The 15,867-nt window shown below is 35.9% G+C and overlaps 1 protein-coding gene across 16 annotated transcripts in view; it reads left to right on the forward strand.

The window, feature by feature from the left end:
• LOC138702059 (ankyrin-3-like) overlaps positions 1–15,867 on the forward strand; it is a 585,575-nt gene that overhangs the window by 262,256 nt on the left and 307,452 nt on the right. The gene's annotated exons all lie outside the window — the stretch shown is intronic.

Below are 15,867 nucleotides of genomic sequence, written 5' to 3' on the forward strand. Positions count from 1 at the left end.
TTAAACAAGTTGCTGAAAATGGTTGCCGTTCATTACAATGCAGGCTTCAATTCAGTACGCATATTATTAAAAACATTTTGAAGCATATTCTCTGAAATTGAATTTATCGTTTCTTGAATATAATTTTTTAGTACGATATTATTAATATAGGTTCTTTCTTCTATAGAAAACGCAATCATATTTATTAAACACACTATACACTGCAGTGTTTACTTCACTGCTTGAAGACTTCGAATGCAACAGCGGCCGTAATTTTGTGTGTCTTATGGGAGCAAGGACATTAGTGAAGGGGTGGGAGTGAAGTACAGTCAGAAATGCAGGTACAATAAAAATGCAAGTAAAAATAAAATGATGTCCCTGTACATACATACATACATACATACATACATACATACATACATACATACATACATATTTTATCAAACTTTTGTGACAGAAATTTGATAGTGTAATACAGGCCTTCGGACATTTGACTAAACAAGAACTGTTTACATGCTTCACTTCTGCGTATTGTTGGATGCCTATAGAATAGGTTGAAATTTATGATATCCCCTCTCATGTTCGAACATAGCACATACATCTGTGCGCCGGTATGGAAGCCTTGCCTTTCTCCTTGCTTGTAGGGTTTCCTTCAATCGCTAGCCTTGTAGAGACATGGGCGTGGGGGAGTGAAATTAATTTATTATCGAGTAAGTCTCTCCTGTCTCTCAAAATAGGATTTGCATAATGGGACGTTGAACCTGAGAATATCCGAGATATGCAAAGCGAGCCAGCCCGGTCGTCTCGGTACAGCAGGCACTGAGGTTGCCGCGGAACTGCTTACCGTAACGTCCCGGACCAGATGACGTCACAGCCACACAGCCTGCCTCGGAAGCTGGTTTCGTTTTTAATTAAGGATCTATGCAATTAGAACTTCATCACACAGATGATGTCGCACACAGCAAAATTAACTGCAGTTCTTGCAGTTTAAGTAAGAAGACCGCTCATTTGAAGCGATCGTCGATTGTCTTGTTACGACATTTTAGATGATCAATGTTGACTATATTAAATACTTAAGGAATCATGACAGATGAGACCAATAATCAAAAGTCATTAAATCAGTTTATTACAATTTAATTCTACGTACATTAAATAAACCTACCGTTGCAAAACTCTTAAAAATAAAATGCTAGTTGTTCCTCAGAATTTATAAACCAATACTTACTTACTTACAGTTTTTAAGGAACCCGGAAGTTCATTGCCGCCCTCACATAAGCCCGCCATCGGTTCCTATCATGTGCAAGATTAATCCAGTCTCTACCATCATATCCCATCTCCCTCAAATCTATTTTAATATTATCCTCCCATCTACGTCTCGGCCTCCCCAAAGATATTTTTCCATCCGGCCTCCTAACTAACACTATACGCATTTCTGAATTCGTCCATATGTGCTACATGTCCTGCCCATCTCAAACGTCTAGATTTAATGTTCCTAATTATGTCGGGTGAAGAATACAATGCCTACAGTTCTGCGTTTTGAACTTTCTCCATTCTCCTGTAACTTCATCCCTCTTAGCCCCAAACATTTTTCTAAGAACCATATTCTCAAATACCCTTAATCTCTGTTCCTCTCTCAAACTGAGAGTCCAAGTTTCACAACCATACAGAGCAACCGATAATATAATTGTTTTATAAATTCTGACTTTCAGATTTTTTGACAACAGACTAGATGACGAAAGCTTCCCAGCCCAATAATAACAGGCATTTCCCATATTTATTCTGTGTTTAATTTCCTCCCGAGTGTCATTTATATTTGTTACTGTTGCTCCAAGATACTTGAATTTTTCCGCCTCTTCCAAAGATAAATTTCCAATTTTTATATTTCCATTTCGTACAATATTCTGGTCACGAGACATAATCATATACTTTGTCTTTTCGAGATTTACTTCCAAACCTATCGCTTTACTTGCTTCAAGTAAAATTTCCTAACATATTCACTTCATCCGCATAGACAAGAAGCTGTTGTAACCCGTTGAATTCAAAGCCCTGTCTGTTTTCCTGGACTTTCCTCATGGCATATTCTAGAGCGAATTTAGAAAGTAAAGGTGATAGTGCATCTCCTTGCTTTAGTCCGCAGTACATTGATAAACCAATAATAATAATAATAATAATAATAATAATAATAATAATAATAATAATAATAATAATCTTTTCTTATTCCTATTTCTCGTTTCTCTGCCTCTTCGACTCCTCTTCATCCTCCTACCCTCATAATATGTCATATTATTAAATTTTACTGGTTGTCCCATCCCTGATACCCCTTCAAAATGCATCCAACATGACACGTGAGCCATGTGAGTATACTACAGTATAACTTGAAGAAAAGGGTTCCTCATGCTGATATAGGAAGGACTTGGGGAGCTGGCCTGAAGCAGGATGGGCCACCTACTAGCATAGGATTCACCACCCATGCCATCTGTCGGACTTACACAATCATCTCATATATCGGCTCACAAAATGGGCCAAACCAAGCCTAAATACATGGATCAAGACCTCGAAAAGCCAAGTCAAATATACAGTAAATATTTTCCAAACACCCTACTGTTGCTCAACCATGCACATAAGGAAACCATCCAACCATCCACGCCACCCTGCCAAACTGGTTTCCTTCTTACCTTTAAAGAGAAGACAATAATCGGGACTTCTGTATCGATTATAACAATTGGAGCGTTTCGAGGCAGTAAATAGCTGACAGACGGTGTACAGAGAGACAAACTACTAGGATGAGGGTCGAAGGGAATTCCGTGTAGGCTACATAATATGGAGAAGCTTAAGACAATAAACCAGGAACGAGAACTTAAACGAGAACCGGAAGAGAAGAGCGTAGACGTGGAGATTTTTTTATTCACAATAAATCGAGAACGGAAACTGCTATGCATATTGATATGTATGTCAATAACGATATGTAAAGTCGATATTACGCATTCTGTTGTTATTTGTGTATACTTTACCAATGGCGTTCTCTCATGAGTACAAGCCAGGTTAACAAAGTTAGAAATTTAAGACACAGAATATTTAAGAATTCATTTCACATGGTAGTCTGGTCACGTATACACGTAGCATATATGGAAAGTGATTCTACTGAATTTCTGCGTTAGTTACAAGCAATGAATGGACAAAATATTATGTCAGGGCCTCCTTGCTACAAAATATACGGCGACCAAATAGCTTTTTGTTGACAACAGAATGAATCAAGTAGGCCGTGATCGGAAACGAGAACTGCAAACTTAAAAATTGGCCAACTCTCCGTTCCCGTTCCCGGGTTCTCGTTAATTGTGAATTGCTCACATTTAAATACATCTTATTTTTAATCCGTTCTCATTGTCGTTTCGGTTCCCGGTTTATTGTGTACCAGCCTTTAGACGTCCGTTATTAAGGGAACTCACAGTCTAAGTTAAAATTGGCTAAAAAGATAGTTTTTCATATTATCATAAAATGACACTCCCCATTCTGAACGGTTTTATATAATGTGTGTCATATGTATGTGTTTCGACATTTTTAAGTATCCCTGGTTGCCGAGTACCATGGATCTTTAAATGCCAATCAGGTTATAAAGCGCTCGTTTCTCAAAACTATATTGTTGTAGTATTTCAGGTACATTGGCCTATATCTCAGATTGTAGTAAGCCTATCATTGTGAAATTTTCCACAGGCATTTGTACCAGTAATTGGGGATGAAGTTAGTGTATCATTATATTTGCAAGGATAATTTATTATACCAATACATCTCAATATTAAGAGAGAAATTTATCAAAATAGCCTATATTTTATTTCTTTTATGTATTGTAAATGCCTAAACATCAGAGATTATTATTATTATTATTATTATTATTATTATTATTATTATTATTATTATTATTATTATTATTATTATTATTATTATTATTATTATTACTGATTCCGCAAAACTGGAAAATATTCAAAGGAAATTTATATCATCATGTTCGTACAGATTTCTGCCTAATAACTCCGGGTATAATTATGAGTAAAAATGCGAATACTTTAAATGTCGAAGCCTGTATACTAGACGTCATGATCTCGATTACTTATTCTTATGTATGGTCCTTAGTGGTGACATTAATGTCAATCTTTCTTAAACAGTGTCAGCCTTCGTATTTCTGTGAAGGACATGAGACATCACAAACTGTTCTATATTAGAAATTCTAAATCTTTCTCTCAGATTTCCAGATGTATTAAAAATGCTGACTTACATGTAGGCGATTTCGATCCATTCAATGTATAGAAGTATAGAACATGGCAATGTCTTTGCTAATATTACGTCCAACGAGTTAAATACTATAGAGAGGCCAAAGACCTCAGAAAGTTGAAGACAATTGAACATTGGTCCGCCATGTTTCGATTAGTCAAAACAAAGGGGCGTGGCTCGGATGTTGTAGGAAATGACTGTGATGAAGTTAGTATTATTGTGAATTGAGTTACATATTAAGACTATGTTAATAAGTAAAAAGTAAAATACACACAAAACTCTACGTTTTATAACAGCTGTAGACCTATGTTTTATTACTTTCACTAAATATAGCCCAGATATTAAATGACAAGCTATACTCGACGCAACCAAAGCAAAGACCTAAAGACGGATGAATTTAATCGGCAGAAGAAAAATAAATAATTTTTTGACTTCGTCACAAATTTAATTACCGTACAGCTAATCTAACCTAATATGAAATTATGTAATTCAATGCTCACCATGTGATTTCAAGAGAGACGACCTATGTAACTAATAGGAGTAAAATATAGGAAAGGTAGTGGCGAAAATTAAAAAAATATATATCCAGTAATTAAGTTATTGAGAAAAATTCATTTGAAATTGGAATTAACACAGAGAACTTTTGAAAACTGCAATTATTAAAACTACAAATAACCTCTTAGCATGCAACATAATAATTAAAGAATGACACTAATAGAAAGTTACTCGTGATCATAACTCACCACATTTATTGAAACGATAAGATACTTACGATTAACATTGTTATCAGAAACAACGGGAGCCACAGCTAGGGACACTTCTTTTCGCGTGATGGAGACATCATGTAGTCTAATATAATTTGAAACAAGCATTGATCTCACACTGTCTCGCAACTAGGCAGAGGCTTTTGCAGAATAAACCTGTTCTTACATTATTTTGAACAATAATGACAAATTGTGTGTGATGCAAGTGCTAACTTTCCTCTTTGTTAACAAAAAGAGCCCTACGCATTAATAAAAAGAAAATGGAGTAGGCCCTATAACACAATAAATACTAAACTCTTGATGGTACAAACTTATTAATACAGATATTTCGCTTATGCTCAGTCCGTCTTATCTTATAATTCTCTGGGGCAATGGTACCTGTATTGAGAGGGTTTAATTATCCAGCAACGAATATTATGATTTACGGTACATTTCATTTAAATCCGAGGGAATGAGACATGAGTCTCAATTGCAGTGTACCTTTGATAAGCACTCCTTGCGGAGGCTGGCGGTACTATAGACCGCCATGTTTTTTAGGGAACGATCCATAGTACTGTTGGCCTCCGCAGGGAGCGCTTATCAGAGGTCTTCAGCCTCTCTATAGTATCTAACTCGTTGATTACGTCTTTCTTCACAAATTGGTAACACTTTCTCTAAGAATTAACTTCCTTCCATAACATATAGGCCTAATTAATCATTGTAATCTGTGTTCTTCATTTTGTTGTTATTATCTCAATTATTTAGTTAATTTCTACCATAGTTGTTCATTTTAATGTATTAATTGTATCACTGTGCTGGACTTTTATTGGCCAATGGCTGTTGTCCAGCAAATAAATAGATAGATACAGTAGATGGATGGATGGATGGATGGATGGATGGATGGATGGATGGATGGATGGATGGATGGATATTATGCGTTGCGCTCGGGCGTAGATTCGATTCCCGCTTGGGTTTTGTCGAGGTTTTCCCCAACCGAAATGCGAATATCAGGTAATCTATGGCGAATCCTCGGCCTCATCTCGCCAAATACCATCTCGCTATCACTAATCCCATCGACGCTAAATAAGTTAGTAGTTGATAAACCATCGTTAAATAACCAAATAAAACATTATTTTATAATAATAATAATAATAATTATTATTATTATTATTATTATTATTATTATTATTATTATTATTATTATTATTATTATTATTATTTAAAAGAGCCCCTATTTTAGGAAGTGTCTGTGTATTTTTACACACATTTCTTCATTGTTTGTTTTCTACACGTACCATGCTGGGAACGTTGATAAACTTCATGGGACTACTGATGCAGACCAATGATGATGTTGACGACAGTGATGAGTTTCTTTTCATTCTCCGTTGACGAAACATTCGCTATCTCTTCTCGCCGTGGTGCTGTCGCTGTTAAAGTTTGAATCCCTTCATCCCGCTTTCTAAAAACTCTAGTTAATAATTTACATTGGGGAGGGACTTGCTAATTTCCCTACAAAACTCCCGCTTCTATGCGGCCGTTATTACACATTGTAGCTAAAGTTTGTCCAATCTTAAATGCACGAGCTAAAGTTGTGTCTTGTTCGTCAGATCTTAAATGTGAGAGGTGAAGTTGTCTCTCGAGACCAAGGATTTATGGGACAGGAAATTGATTGTGTTGAAGACACAGCTCCGAAGGAGAATATGAGTTGTTACAGACTTAAAGAGATGGCTGTGTAAGGTGGTTACGTCGGTTCTATAATCGAACTTATATTGCTTTTTGAAATTAAAACTTGATATACTCTACAGTACAAACCAAAGGTCCCGGGTTCGATACACGGCCCCGGAACAATTTTTCTCTATGTATTATTCAAATTAACTTTACAGGGAGTTATACCTGAGAGCTTGATTTGCATAAAACACGTCACTGTTCGTTAACAGAAAACCACAATTTAAGTCACACAGGGTTATAGTCCCATCGCTCTAATTTCCGGCAGCCAATCGCGTTGCAGGTCGGCATACATTTAAACGTATGCGTCTTGTGATTTGCTGAGGAAGATGTTATTCATTTCTTAAGGCTCGATTAATACTTAATATAATCGTCCTCCATTTTGGCTCTTTCGTTGGCGTTCGCAGAAAGCACACGAAGACGTTATTTGTCGCTCAATTATTTGCTGAATTACAGTGCGTTTGATTTATTATCATGGGAGCTACGACATGATAATGTTTAACGGTGCGGCAAATAGATTCCTCGTCTGATAGCTCGGCAACGAACGAATAAAAATGGCGAACGATACTACCTACCTAGACTTTATAGAGCCTTCACTTCCCTAGACGTAAGCAAAGAGGAGGAGTCACGTCGGGAATAACAGCGTCGCGACTATAATGTGCACTCAATGTTGGTTGCTTCACGGTTGTCTGTGGATATAGAGGGAAAAATTGGATCGGTGTCTGGTAGAGTTCCCGGATAGCTGAGTTGGTACGTTTAACCAAAGGTCCCGGGTTCGATATCCGGTCCCGAAACAATTTTTCCCTCGAAATTATTCAGTACAGTATTTATTTATTTATTAACATAGCTTTTTTCTTCTTGGTTATTTAACGACGCTATCTCAACTGCTGATTTATTTAGTGTCAAGGGAATTGGTGATGGCGAGATAAGGTCAAGGATTCGCAGTAGATTACCTGACATTCGCCTTACGGTTGGGAAAATCTCAACCAAATAATCAGCCCAAGCGGACATCGAACCCACGCCCCAGCGCACTAAGTTTCTTATGTGTGAAATGTCGGATATCGGAGTCTGCGCGATTTTGCACTGCACCACTGAAATTCGATATGCACAGGCTACGAAATTGAGAATTATTTTTCTTATTAATGTTACGAACTGAAACAGCATAGCGCTACTGTAGGCTAGTCTAATTGCTTGACTTTGTATTAGAGAATTTCAGATTCTGTTAATACAGGATTCTTATCTTATATAAAGTTCATTAAGATGTGGATGCCTGCAAGTTTGTAATGGTATAGTAGGAAACTTGCAAAATATTACAGCAAAGAATATATCCCCCACTTATAAAAATATTTGAGTTGACTTAGAAAAGTATTAGATTTGCTCAACTTTTATGTCCCCCACTTAGCAAAATACTTGAGTTGACTTAGAAAAATACTAGAATTACTCAACTTTTATGTCCCCCACTTAGCAAAATATTTCAATTGGCTTAGAAAAATACTAGAGTTGCTCAACATTTATGTCCCCTACATAGCAAAATACTTGAATTGACTTAGAAAAATACTAGAGTTGCTCAATATTTATGTCCCCTACATAGAAAATACTTGAATTGACTTACAAAAATACTAGAGTTGCTCAACATTTATGTCCCCTACATAGCAAAATACTTGAATTGACTTAGAAAAATACTAGAGTTGCTCAATATTTATGTCCCCTACATAGAAAATACTTGAATTGACTTAGAAAAATACTAGAGTTGCTCAACATTTATCTCCCCTACATAGAAAATACTTGAATTGACTTAGAAAAATACTAGAGTTGCTCTATATTTATGTCCCCTACATAGAAAATACTTGAATTGACTTAGAAAAATACTAGAGTTGCTCAACATTTATGTCCCCTACATAGAAAATACTTGAATTGACTTAGAAAAATACTAGAGTTGTTCAATATTTATGTCCCCTACATAGAAAATACTTGAATTGACTTAGAAAAATACTAGAGTTGCTCAACATTTATGTCCCCTACATAGCAAAATACTTGAATTGACTTAGAAAAATACTAGAGTTGCTCAATATTTATGTCCCCTACATAGAAAATACTTGAATTGACTAGGAAAAATACTAGAGTTACTCAACTTTTGTGTCCCACACTTAGCAAAATACTTGAGTTGACTTAGAAAAATACTAGAATTGCTCAACTTTTATGTCCCCCACTTAGCAAAATACTTGAGTTGACGTAGGAAAATACTAGATTTGCTCAACTTTTATGTCCCCCCCACTTAGCAAAATATTTGAGTTGACTTAGAAAAATACTAGAGTTGCTCAACTTTTGTCCCTCACTTAGCAAAATACTAGAATTGCTCAACTTTTATGTCCCCCACTTAGAAAAATACTAGAGTTGACTTAGAAAAATTCTAGAGTTGCTCAACTTTTATGTCCCTCACTTAGCAAAATACTAGAGTTGCTCAACTTTTATGTCTCCCACTTAGCAAAATATTTTAGTTGACCTAGAAAAATACTAGAGTTCCTCAACTTATATGTCCGCCATTTTACATTAAACAGAGACTGTACAAGTTTCGAGTGAACTTTTATTGCTTTCAGTCCAGTTGTGATTTACACGTAGAAATAATTGTTAACTTTTAATTAAATTTATGATATCAGACACGTTGCATGTGCTTTTTCTGCGGAAACAGTTCCTTTCGCCAGTTCACCTGCTCGTTCATTACCTTAAATGGCTACAAAAAATTGTAATAATGAGGTGTTAAAGATTTTTCAGATATAAATATAAACTAATACATAAAAATTTTGAAGTTTGGTAGAATTAACAAAATACTTGTTGAAATAATTCAGGATCCTTATTGCATTGTGTTGGAAAGACATTATGTTAGCGTCCTTAAAAAGTTTTTGTAAGTTACTTTATTCCTTGTGTGATTGATCCTCGTTTGTAGACTCGTGCCCTTATCCCGGTGCCGTGAATCTGTGTTTAAAAGTTGCTTTATATATCTTTGAGCTGTACTTGTAAGTTTTATGACCCGACTTGCTCACTTGTCGGACGGAATTCACGTTGTACAGAGCAAGTTGTAGTATTGATCATACGAGAATGACACTTCATCGCCATCACGACGCCAGCCAACGTCATATCGGGGGTCGAACCACAGAAACAAGTAACTACTTCTACCACTTAACCTTTTATTTATGTTTTATACGTTCGTTCTTTAGTTCACTAAATAGGATACAATATTGATTTCTATAACTCACAACTCTTAATCACAAAATTTGGACCATCTGAATTTTCCAAGTTTCAATGTCATTCAGCAAATATACAGCCCATAGACAACGTCAAAAAACAAATGTATAATACATAGACTACAGTAAAAAGATATATATTGAAATAATATTAAAATAAATATACAATTACCAGATAATTACAAAGACAGATAAAAAGTGTTAAAAGAAATGGTATAAGATCAGATTAAAATGTAGAAATGTGTCATTTACATGAGGTTAAAACAAATAGTATCTAAAATGTAATATTGCTAAACCCATTGACACTGTTGAGTGGATGTGCCATCAATGCCTTTCTCACTAACCTTCTGAAAGTAAAATATGTCTTATTTTTTACAGTCTGCATGCTCCATTTCTGTGGAATAATACTGCATGCATTGGTTTACCTTACACTATGTTCATATAATTACTTTATAATGTTCTAAGAGTTATTTTACAGGCAATATAGATGGATGAATTTTATACTTTTCTTTCATTTTAATTTGTCAAATTGTATATTGTTAGTATATTAGAGTATGACATTAGGAAAGTCCAGGATAACAGAGAGGGTTTGGAATTGAACGGGTTACATCAGCTGTTTGTCTATGCGGATGTGACGGGAATATTGTGCGAAATGGAAATATAAAAATTGGAAATTTATCTTTCGAAGAGGTGAAGTTCAAATATCTTGGAGCAAAAGTAACAAATATAAATGATACTCGGGGGGAAATTAAACACAGAATAAATATGGTAAATGCCTGTTATTATTCGGTTGAGAAGCTTTTATCATCCAGTCTGCTGTAAAAAAATCTGAAAGTTAGAATTTATAAAACAGTTATATTACCGGATGTTCTTTATAGTTGTGAAACTTGGACTGTCACTTTGAGAGAGGAACATAGGTTAAGGGTGTTTGAGAATAAGGTTCTCAGGAAAATATTTGGGGCTAAGAGGGATGAAGTTACAGGAGAATGAAGAAAGTTACACAACACAGAACTGCACGCATTGTATTCTTCACCTGACATAATTAGGAACATTAAATCCAGACGTTTGAGATGGGCAGGGCATGTAGCACGTATAGGCGAATTCAGAAATGCATATAGAGTGTTAGTTGGGAGGCCGGAGGGAAAAAGACTTTAGGGAGGCCGAGACGTAGATGGGAAGATAATATAAAAATGGATTTGAGGGAGGTGGGATATGATGATAGAGACTGGATTAATCTTGCTCAGGACAGGGACCGCTGGCGGGCTTATGTGAGGGCGGCAATGAACCTCCGGGTTCCTTAAAAGCCAGTAAGTATGTAAGTAAGTATATTGTTAGTAAATTTGATCAAGTTCTTCTGGTATTTGTGCAGTAGTTTGTCTTTATTCACTGGCCAGTTTTCAGACTTGAGAACTACCGCTTTCAGAATGTCTCTTTCCCTCTCAAGTAATTTACAATTGTATAACAAATGATCTATCGTTTGTTCGTCATTGTTGCACGGTCATAATGGGCTATCTATTATTTTATATTTATGTAGATAAGATTTTATATTTCCGTGTCCTGTTATTATAATTGTGAAGTTAGGGGTTATGTTAAGTGTCAGTTTTAACCGATCATTTATATTTGGGAAGAATTATTTCTTGTATTCATGGGTAAAGAGTTATAAAGTTGTATGATATGGAAATAAAACTATTGCTTGTAGTACTATATTTGTACTTAGTTAAATATATGTGAAGTCTGGAACGGGTACAGTAATTATGAATAGATGAACAAGTAGGAAGATTATGCACATTACGTTTAACATACAGAAGGCAACATACTGCGCATGCTAAGTGTTTAATTGAAAAATTAAGGTGGCCCAGATTTTGTTTCTGGATCTGTACATATCAGCCAGAATCTCAATCAGAGGATAAAATTATAACATTAGGAGGAAAAATTGCTCTGTGTGCTGAAAAACAGAGAAGTGTCAGTGAATTTTTAAAAATAGATTTACGTGGACACCCTGTGTTGGAATTTGGTCCGGAACGGAAACTGGGTCGTTCCCTTGTGAAGTAGTCAGATGACTAGAACCATGACTGCTCCAATTAAATCAATAGCAATGCACCGATATTACTCTGATGCTTTGTTGTACAGAACAATAACTGCCTTACACAAACTTTTTCAGATACGAGCTATTCCATCTCAAATAGACAGAAATATAGAGAAAATTGACCTTACAATTTCTAAATACAATGAAACTTTTTTTGTACATAAAGAAACTGTGATACAATGCTTTGTGCAAAGTTTGAGGCATCAGAACTTCATAGTGTTTAAATTAAAAATATTTAAATTTATGGTATTTTCATAAAATTAGGAACTTTAAACTGTTGTAGCTCCGAAACCCTTTCACCAAATGATCAAAATCATGGTTTATTTTGATGCTGAGAAATTAAAGTTTATATTGACATATAAACAGATTTTCTTACTTTTTATGGAAATGGAGAAATTTAGATTTTTCCTCATTAAGACTGCTTTGCCACCGAAAAAAATTAAAAAAAATATATAGTTAGATTCCGCATTGAAAGTACATATAAACACATAGTTTTTACTGGTGCACCGTTGATAAGAAAGTATTGAAAATAATATCAAATAAATAAAATAAATAGTACGCGCGTGAACTGTGAGACGGGAGCTAGCCGAGGTAAGCAAGGCCAGGAGACAAACACGTAATGTTTCATCTAGTAGCGCATGGCTGGGCTAGCTTTATCATAAGTTTTCATAAACACAAGAGTAAAATGACGCCCAACGCTCGCTTATCTTCAGCTCTCGGCCAGTGCGTGCGGTACTGCGCCGTTCAAGTCCAGGCGTGTGAAAATAATCTATTTAATACCCTCGAAACTTATTGCCATACCACTAAGCAAACAATGCCGAATCCTTCTTAATAATGCAAGGTTTTTTCTCAATTTTTTTTTTTTTACAATTTTTACAAATTGGCAAAAAGCCTAAAAGTAAGTAAAATCAGATTATCTGTCTCTCTGTGTACAATAAAAATAAGGATTACTTCTTAACATAACCTACCAAATATCAGCTTAAAAATGAGCTCCCGTTCAATGTTCTGCAGCAAATGGTTCCAGAGTTCTGAGCGCTGAAAGAGGCTTGTTTTTATAAAATACACTCAATTTGTCGCTCAATAGTACGAAAACCGTTTGACTTTCAACAATATATTTTTGAAAATGCACTGTCCTCAGCACCTTGTGTAAATAGGGAAAAATATTAGAGTATAAAAACAATGCGAGGTTTTTTACTGATCGATTTCATATGGAATAGCCGATACGCATTCAACCAAAAATTTGACAGAATCCGTAACCTAAACACGAAAATGTTTCTGGTGGGCGGTTGCCATCTTAACCCGAACCTGACCTACGTGACGTCACAAGTGCCTTCCAAACCGCTGATTCATTAAAAACACATCGAGAGGCAAGAAGGAGCGGCCTGTGGCCTTCGGTTACGTAATTCTCTCAGTGTTCACTCACAAGTTTCAATGTCAGTCAGAAAGTCAACAATAAGGCAAGTGTTACAGCGCTAGACTTCATAAGAAATGCACCGTCTGGGATTAAAATACTTCATGGCAGTTCTATTATGAGCAGTATCTACGCGTAGCGAAATTTGAGGCTTCGGAAGACGTAGCGGCGATTATCAAAATTGGGGGGGGGGGGAAATCATAGGCATGTGTTGAATCAGGAAGGTTTTTCCCAGTGTATAATTCTGTGGGCGGGAGGAAAAAGGTCTTGAGTCAATTATTTGTGAAAATGAGATTTTTTTTTATATTCTGAAAGCGGAAACAATTCTCTACAATCTGGTAAAACGGCTAAAGTCAAATAAGACTCCTGACCAGGGGCGGCCCGTCCCTATGTGCTACAGTGCTATAGCACAATGATAATTTTTGCTCAAATAATGTATTTGCAACACAACTATAGTATCTGATCTGCCATTTGACAATTTTCCGTGGTTATGTTCGTGACGCGTTAGAGAGTGTTTAGTCTTCGCTCTTAGCTCTTTGGTCCCTCAGGGGGTACAATGTGCTACTCAGAACTCTACATGAGAATGTAGACAATTAATGCGCATGTGCGAAGCTGAAATCACTGCCCTGATTGGCTATTTTTACGCGGGGAAGTGCTGTAGTCAGCTTCAGCACAACACAGCTTGGAGATTGCAAAAGTAAAGCGTAACGAAAGAATGCTTGTTTGTGGAAGAACTCGGAACTATGTACAATGTATTTGGTAATTCAAGTGTCCGACTGCTGCTGCCGTCTACCTGGTTTTTGAGGTTCCTCCTGAACCAGTCAGCAAGCGACGGAGAATGGAATCCCAGAAAACTGAAGCCAAGGAAGTATGTGACAGTATAATTCAGAAAACTACTCACCGTTTCCAGTCTTTAAGCTATCTAGATGCAACAAAATTGTTAAACAGCAAATTTTCTGGCAATTTTTGGATAGCCTAATTTTCCTGAACGCGAACTTGAAGTTGCTGTCAACAGCTATACTGTACTGAACAAAAGAGTATTAAAGACACAACTTTGAGTTCTATACGGAACACCTGCCTTCCGGAATATAGATGGAGCTGTTCAATTGTTACGGTACATAGCCTCCAACAATTCACAGGATCCATTCAGTGAAGTAACAGTGTCAATAGAAAAGAGTATGATATCCAAGTTGAAGGGTTTAACACCAGGGTAATTGACAGGTTCTGCAGTAGGAAGGAACGTCGTATGGATTTCATATTTCGTCACTAGGCGAGTCTCAAATTAAGATAAATACATATAAGTGTATACAGTAGGCCGATATAGAAATTGTAGCACCAGCCGCTACTGGTCCTGACTGGATTTATAGAGCGTTACCAAATGTGCTAAGTACTTTTTGAATCGAGCACACACAGAATAAAGGACTTAAGAATATTTAATACTTTATTCCTTACAAACCATCACATGTTTGCTTTCCATGCTTCCCTATTAAAAAGGTCTAACTTCTATTTTAGCCATTTTATCACATACTGATGCCCTTTCCTTTTAAAACTTTAAGCACCAGGGTAAACAGATCTATAATAGACCCATTTTGAATTCCTAATAATTTACATTTCTCATTTATTTTGACATGAAAAAGGTCTTATGTTTAAATAGTCCCTTCTACTCAGTTTGGGTTCTAGTCTTAAAAGGGCTTAAGTGCGGCTATTTTGGGAAATAATCAAGAAAATTGTTAAATGAGCAACATTACCTAGTTTAGAAGAAATATAAACAAATAATATCCAGGAAAAACCTCTTAAATTAAAAAACTCTATAATTGACACCAATTTCAATCTTTCTATTGCTCTCCCTAAAAGTATAAAATTTTTACTTAAGACCTTTTTCCTCCCGGCCACAGAATTTAGCCTAAATGTTAGTGACTGTAGGCGTAGAATATTATTGTTTAATCAACTGTCCGAAGACAGGTCTGAACCTCACAAGTGATACCAAGAAGACACCACTTATGAGGTAACTAGGCCAGGAGATAATGGGGTAGGGTGACCAGTTCCTTTCCCCCCTCCATTGCATACATCGCCGACTAAAGAATATAATTTTGGTTCACTGTTATGGAGTTGTCGACTATTTCAGATTTTATTGTATTCGACAGATATTACAGAAAAAATGAGAATATAAGAATACAGTATATCAGTTATTCATAGATTTAAAAAAGGCATATGACTCGGTTAAAAGAGAAGTTTTATAAAATATTCTTATTGAATTTGGTATTTCGATTAATTAAAATGTGTATCAGTGAAACTTACAGTTGAGTCCGTATAGGCCAATTTCTATCTGATGCTTTTCCAATTCACTGCGGGCTAAAGCAAGATGCACTATCATCTTTGCTTTTTAACTTCGCTCTAGAATATGCCATTAGGAAA

The sequence above is a fragment of the Periplaneta americana genome, chromosome 6 (genome assembly GCF_040183065.1).
Source record: "Periplaneta americana isolate PAMFEO1 chromosome 6, P.americana_PAMFEO1_priV1, whole genome shotgun sequence".
In the NCBI taxonomy this organism is placed as follows: Eukaryota; Metazoa; Arthropoda; class Insecta; order Blattodea; family Blattidae; genus Periplaneta; species Periplaneta americana.